The following is a 5,975-nucleotide window of genomic DNA, read 5'->3' on the forward strand; positions in this document are numbered from 1 at the left end:
GTCAAACTTCACAGCTAGAACCCCCATGGGTCAGGGATCAGCCCTAGGGATTTCAAGGTCAAAGGTCAAAGGTCAAGGTCACATGGGAAAGAAGCTCTAATTCTGCAACCGTATACAGTAGGAAGGTCAAACATTACAGGTGGACCTCCCATGGGTCAAGTAATAGCCTTTTGGAGTTCAATGTCACAAGGTCAAAGGTCAAGGTCATAGGAACCCATGTGCTATAACTCGGCAACCGTGTACCGTAGGAACGTCAAACTTCACAACTAGAACCCTCATGGGTCAGGGATCAGCCCTACGGATTTCAAGGTCAAAGGTCAAGGTCACATAGGAAAGAAGGCTCCTATTCTAAAACTGTATACAATAGGAAGTTCAAACTTCCCAGGTGGACCTCCTGTGGGTCAAGGAATAGCCTTTTGGAGTTCAAGGTCACAAGGTCAAAGGTCAAGGTCATAGGAGCCCATGTGCTCCAACTCAGCAACTGTGTACCGTAGGAAGGTTAAACTTCACAGCTAGAACCCTCATGGGTCAGGGATCAGCCCTATGGATTTCAAGGTCAAAGGTCAAGGTCACATGGTAAAGAAGGCTTTATCTCTGCAACCGTGTACAGTAAGAAGGCCAAACCTCACAGCTGGACACTTCATAGGTCAGGGATCAGCTCTATGGGCTTAAAGGTGACACATTGTTTTCAGGCTAATTTCAGCTTTTTTATTTTTGTTGTTTCTGCTTCTTTCAGCTAATTTCGGCTTTGTTCTTCTCATTTTCAGCTTCTTTCAACTAATTTCAGCTTTTGTTCTTCTACCTTATGCAAATCTTCTTCAAATCAGCTTCTACGTTTCACTTTTTGCGTCTTCATTAAACTTCAGCTGTTTACATTCAACTCAACAGTTTAGCATATCTTCAGCCGCTTTCAGCCAAATCATTCAGCAAAAAAGCATTCACACTGCATTTTCGCAGGAAATGCAATTTCTCTAGTTATTAAAAGTTATCTATCTAAAGAAGCCAGCCGATAGTGTTGAATCTTCACTTCATTGCAGTTTCCCCATCCTGAGCAGCACATTGGAAAGGAAAAACTCCCTTTTAAATGGAAGAAACCTCCAGCAGAACCAGGCAGCCATCTGCCTTGACTGGCTGGCGTTAGAGAGGACAGGAAAGAGATACAAATATAGAATGACTGGTCCAGGTGTAGCTTCTACTGGAAGAAAGACAAAGAAAAACACATGTTAATAATGATGGAAATAATTACAAATACAAATATGGAGAGAAGAGAGAGTAAAGACAGCTGCAGAGTAGCAGCATAACTAAGGGATAGCTCAGAAAACCCAAGTCAACCCTACCTATAGGATTTATCAGAACAGAAAGTCTTAAGTCTAGTCTTAAAAGTAGACAGGGTGTCAGCCTGAAACTGGAATTTGGTTCCATAAGAGAGGAGCCTGATAACTGAAAGCTCTGCCTCCCATTCTACTTTTGGAAACTCTGGGAAATATGACTATACCTTTTAACTTAGAAGTATTAACTGTAGCCAGACAAGAGGATGAGCAAGAACTGCTCTACCCCTGGATCTCACTAGTAGTCTAATTGATTTTTTGCTTATGCTTTTCTTTTCTTTTCTTTTTTTAAACCTAGACAACCTCAGGACTACAAGTAGTTCAAGTGAGTGTTGTGGAAAAAATAATTTAGATTCAGACTGAGAATTGTTTTAAGAGTAAAAGTAAAGTTTATCTTTTTGTACACAAGGGAAAGCAAATGCACTCTTCAACAGAATGTGGTGAGTCTTTTAACTAACAGAATGTTTGTGCGTCCAAGCAGCAAGCTGATTCAGAAATTGAAGGTTATACTATATACAACACCTGAGACAACCATTTTCAACCAGCCTTGTGGTGTCTAGAACCTTGACTGTTCTTCTCTCCAAGTATAAATACATTCCTAAAGGTCACATGAGTGCATCAAACATCAATAAACATTATATTTTACCAGAACATTAATCAATAATCAGAAATGGTATATTTCATGATTGTTTCCTGCTATAAGAACTGAGATTTGTTCGATGTTGAAAGATACTTTGTGTCTATCCGTAGCGTAAACCTCCCTGTAGGGATTCATGGCCAAAGTTCTGATATTTAACTAGTTAACAAAAGCTGAATCAAATTCTGTCTGCTTCAGAGTCAAACTCCAATTGATTATGTCTATGGGATGGCATCGTTTGAAATTTAAAGACTGGCTCAGCAAAGACCCCATCTTCTTTACTGAACCTTGGCTTTTACCTGGCATGTATAAACAGTGTGAGACTCACCTCCACAGTGCAGAGTTTATTGTTGAAGTGTGTCTCGCTCGTTCCTCTGGGGTTACATCCAGTTGCATAGGTTTCTCTGAAGGTGGGAGTGACACCAGAGCTGGCCGATTAATTGATAGGTTCATCTGGGAAAACTTTGCACCTCTGCTTCTCTACTCCACTCGTTGAGCAATGTAAGTAGCTAGGTGTTCCAACTCTGAACCCAGCCAGCATGTCACAAGTTACAAACAAAGCATTGTTAATCTATTTACCATCTGTGGTAATAGAATGAGAAGTAATGATATGTGACCCTTCTTTCAGCTGTTCCCTTTTCAGGGATTGACACAGCGAATTATCTACCTCCATCTAACTGTCTTTTGCATCTTCTGTCCTCACTCCAACTACCTCCATGTTTTCTCTAACACCATCCATATAGCTCCTCTTCTGACCCACATTGGCAAAATAAATCACAATGAGGAGTATTTCAATAGAGGTTTTTTTTTTTTTTTTTTAGATTCTCTATCTCAAAAGTGTCAAAATTATACATACCGTATTTTCCGGACTATAAGGTACACTTAAACGCCTTCAGTTTTCTCAAAAAACGACAGAGCGCCTTATGATCCGAAGCGCATTATATATGTAAGAAGTCGTAATGTTTTAGTACAACTTTGGTAAACTACAAAGCTGCACCTCTTGCAGCATTAAGGCTCAGTTATAGTAGGGCAGGGCTCTGCGCTTGGTGCGTGGACCGTGAAGTGTAGACGTTTATACTTGACGCTTACATTGTTGCAGTATTCTCCAAAAAGACAGGAGGCTGTTTTGTTTCACTTAATGCGCCTTATAGTCCGGTGTTCTTTATATATGACAAAAATTTGAAAATGGACCGTTCATTGACAGTGCGCCTTATAATCCAATGCGACCTATAGTGCGGAAAATACGGTAATTTGTTGAATTTTGATAAATTGTCAAATGCCTAGAAACACTCTAGATTTGCCGGTTTGAAAATCAATTCTTATTGGTCTGGAATGATGTCATTGGAAATTCCAGCTCTATATTTCCTAAAAGGGCTTCACAATGACAAACAACATACATTTTCCGTCACACTGGCAGCCAGCAGAGAAACATGGTTAATTCTGAAGGAAATTAGACAGATTATGTCTGAAGACATATCTATTTGAAAACTTCAATATTTTTGCCAGCATCAGTCACATAATCTGACAGGTCAACCATGCGTCCATCTACTGCTCATCTGTGGTCGATTTGTTGGATCTGGACAGCAGATCCAGGAAAGAAACTCAGACATCCCTCTTCCCATTGACACCTCTTTGGGTTAGTAATGATCCTTCTGTGAAGTAGAGGTAATCACAAGACCTGGAGAAAGGCAGAAGGTAACAGATTAAAACAAGAATACTATAGTACTATTCATAATACAAATAACCTGGCTCATAAAAAGAATCTGCTCCAATAATCATTTATAATGCATATTAAACAGTCAATCCAAAATTCTTAATCTAAAAACTAAGTGTTAGTCAGGCAGGGGTCAAGACACTGAGGAACAGAATCTAATTTTCAGAGCTGAGAGTGGTCAGGCAGAGGCAGAAACCAGGAACAGGCAGGAAGGCCAATAATTTGAGGCACTGGAACACTGGAATTCTGACAAGATGGCTTCATACAGTCTAGCAGAAAACATGTGGAGCAGGTTGGTCTATGTGCTGAGTTCCACAGGTGCAGTCAATGAGGTAATTAGTGGCACCAGAGCTGCAGTGATAGAGGTGAGTAGAGCAGCTCTGAGCAAACAAAATCCAAACCATTGCAGACGTGTGATTTCTGTAACACCTTCTGTGTTTGAACACACTCTCCAGTTACCCTTTAAAAACAGGAACTGCCACCCTGGTCTGCTACTCCACAGGTGCTGTCCTGGTCCTCCATGCAACATCGAAGAGGCATGTCAACCATGATAGCCCCACAATGTGCAGAGATTTCAGTATCAGTATCAATATTGATAACAGACTGCAGATCAGCGATCTTCTATCCACTGCTGTAGTAAATGTAAATAATACATTTAAAACTATTTTTTTTTATTTAATCTGATCTGAATGTCAGTATTTTTGTTTGGAATTTTATAGTCATCTAATTTTACAGATAACACAGAGAAAACAAAAACCTACTTTTCTTATAAGAAATGGCCTTTTCATTTTGTGAAACAGATATGACTCAGAAACATCAGCAGGTAAAGTTTCTTCAGAATAAAACGCATGTAAATGGTAAAATGATCCACTGACTCTTTAGCCCAGTAATCCCAGAAGACTGCACCCTCAGGGTGGATCTCTGTCTTCAGAATCCCTGTCAGCTCTGGTTTTGTGTATCTTTGGACCTTTAGGGTTGCAACACAAACCAACCTTGCAGGGCAGAGGGGCTCTTAAAAGGAGGCTGTTTTTCTCCATCTGTTTTAGCTCAGTAGTGCATCACCAAACCAGCTTTAAGCCACAAACACAGGTAGAAGACATTTCTATCATTTTCTTTTACAAAATGGGGAGAAATCTAATCCTTACTTCTGCCATCTAAATACTAACAGCATGTTTAAAACAAGAAAAACAAGGATATTAAATGTTTTCATGTATTTGTTCAGCAGTGCTCTCAGATATCCTACCAGAAGAAAATCTAATCTCCACAAGAATCAGATTTTTGTTTCACATTTGGCTCACATTTGCTGCCATTAATCAACTCACTAGGTCAATGTTAGAGTTGAAAACTGCAGCAGGTTTTATGGTAGAAAAATGGAAACAACTGCTCACATGGTGCTTTATTCCACAGCTAATGTTAGCTGAGCCAGCAGTAAACTGAGCCCAGTGGAGCCATGGAAGAGCCAGACTTTTGTCCTTCTTTTTTCTGTGTGCTGTCTTTGCAAAGGGAACTCCATTTTTCTGTGTAATTGGATTAATTAATTATCGAGGTTAATCTCAACTTTGATGGCTTTACATAAGCTTTAAATGTTTTAATAGAAGAAAGCCTTTGGCCGAGCTTCCATAGGAAAAACCCTTGGAGGTCTACAAAGGCAGCCTATGTTGGCTCATCATAAGGGTCTCCTCATATTTAACATTCCATACAGCTTCTACTGTATGTAGGATGCAAATTTCATCCAGAAAACTCATCTTTACTTTATTTATAAAGACAATATATTTATAAGACTTAATATCCATGAGAGCCATAAATCACTTTGGTGGTGGCTCCCTAAAACAACCTATCAGATGAAAATACAAAATGTCAAAGGGGTTTTAGTTGCAGCACAGCAGTTGTTTATTTGGACTGGAACTGTTTGTGAAAAGAATCCAAACCATTCAGTTCACCTGTCTCAGCTAGGGGCATGTGTGTACTGTTTGGTTCCACTACCACAAAGCTTTGTCCCAGTAACCAGGGCCCTGTGAGTTCTGCCAATGAAGAAAACACGGAAACATTGAACTGGGTATTATAAGTAGATAAAAGTGGAATTTAATGTTAAACACAAATGGTCATCTAAATGTAGGTGGTCTTCCACCATTTATAATGACGTTCACATTGAACAAGAGTCTGCTTGCAGCCTCTGTGTCTGTGTGGTGTGGGTTTTACACAGAGTAGGGGTTAGGAGGTTGACCAAGCATCTGAGAGAACAAAAAAAAAAGTGAGTGTATATGTATAAGTATAAATATATATATATATATATATA

Source organism: Kryptolebias marmoratus, linkage group LG16, assembly GCF_001649575.2.
Source record: "Kryptolebias marmoratus isolate JLee-2015 linkage group LG16, ASM164957v2, whole genome shotgun sequence".
In the NCBI taxonomy this organism is placed as follows: domain Eukaryota; kingdom Metazoa; phylum Chordata; class Actinopteri; order Cyprinodontiformes; family Rivulidae; genus Kryptolebias; species Kryptolebias marmoratus.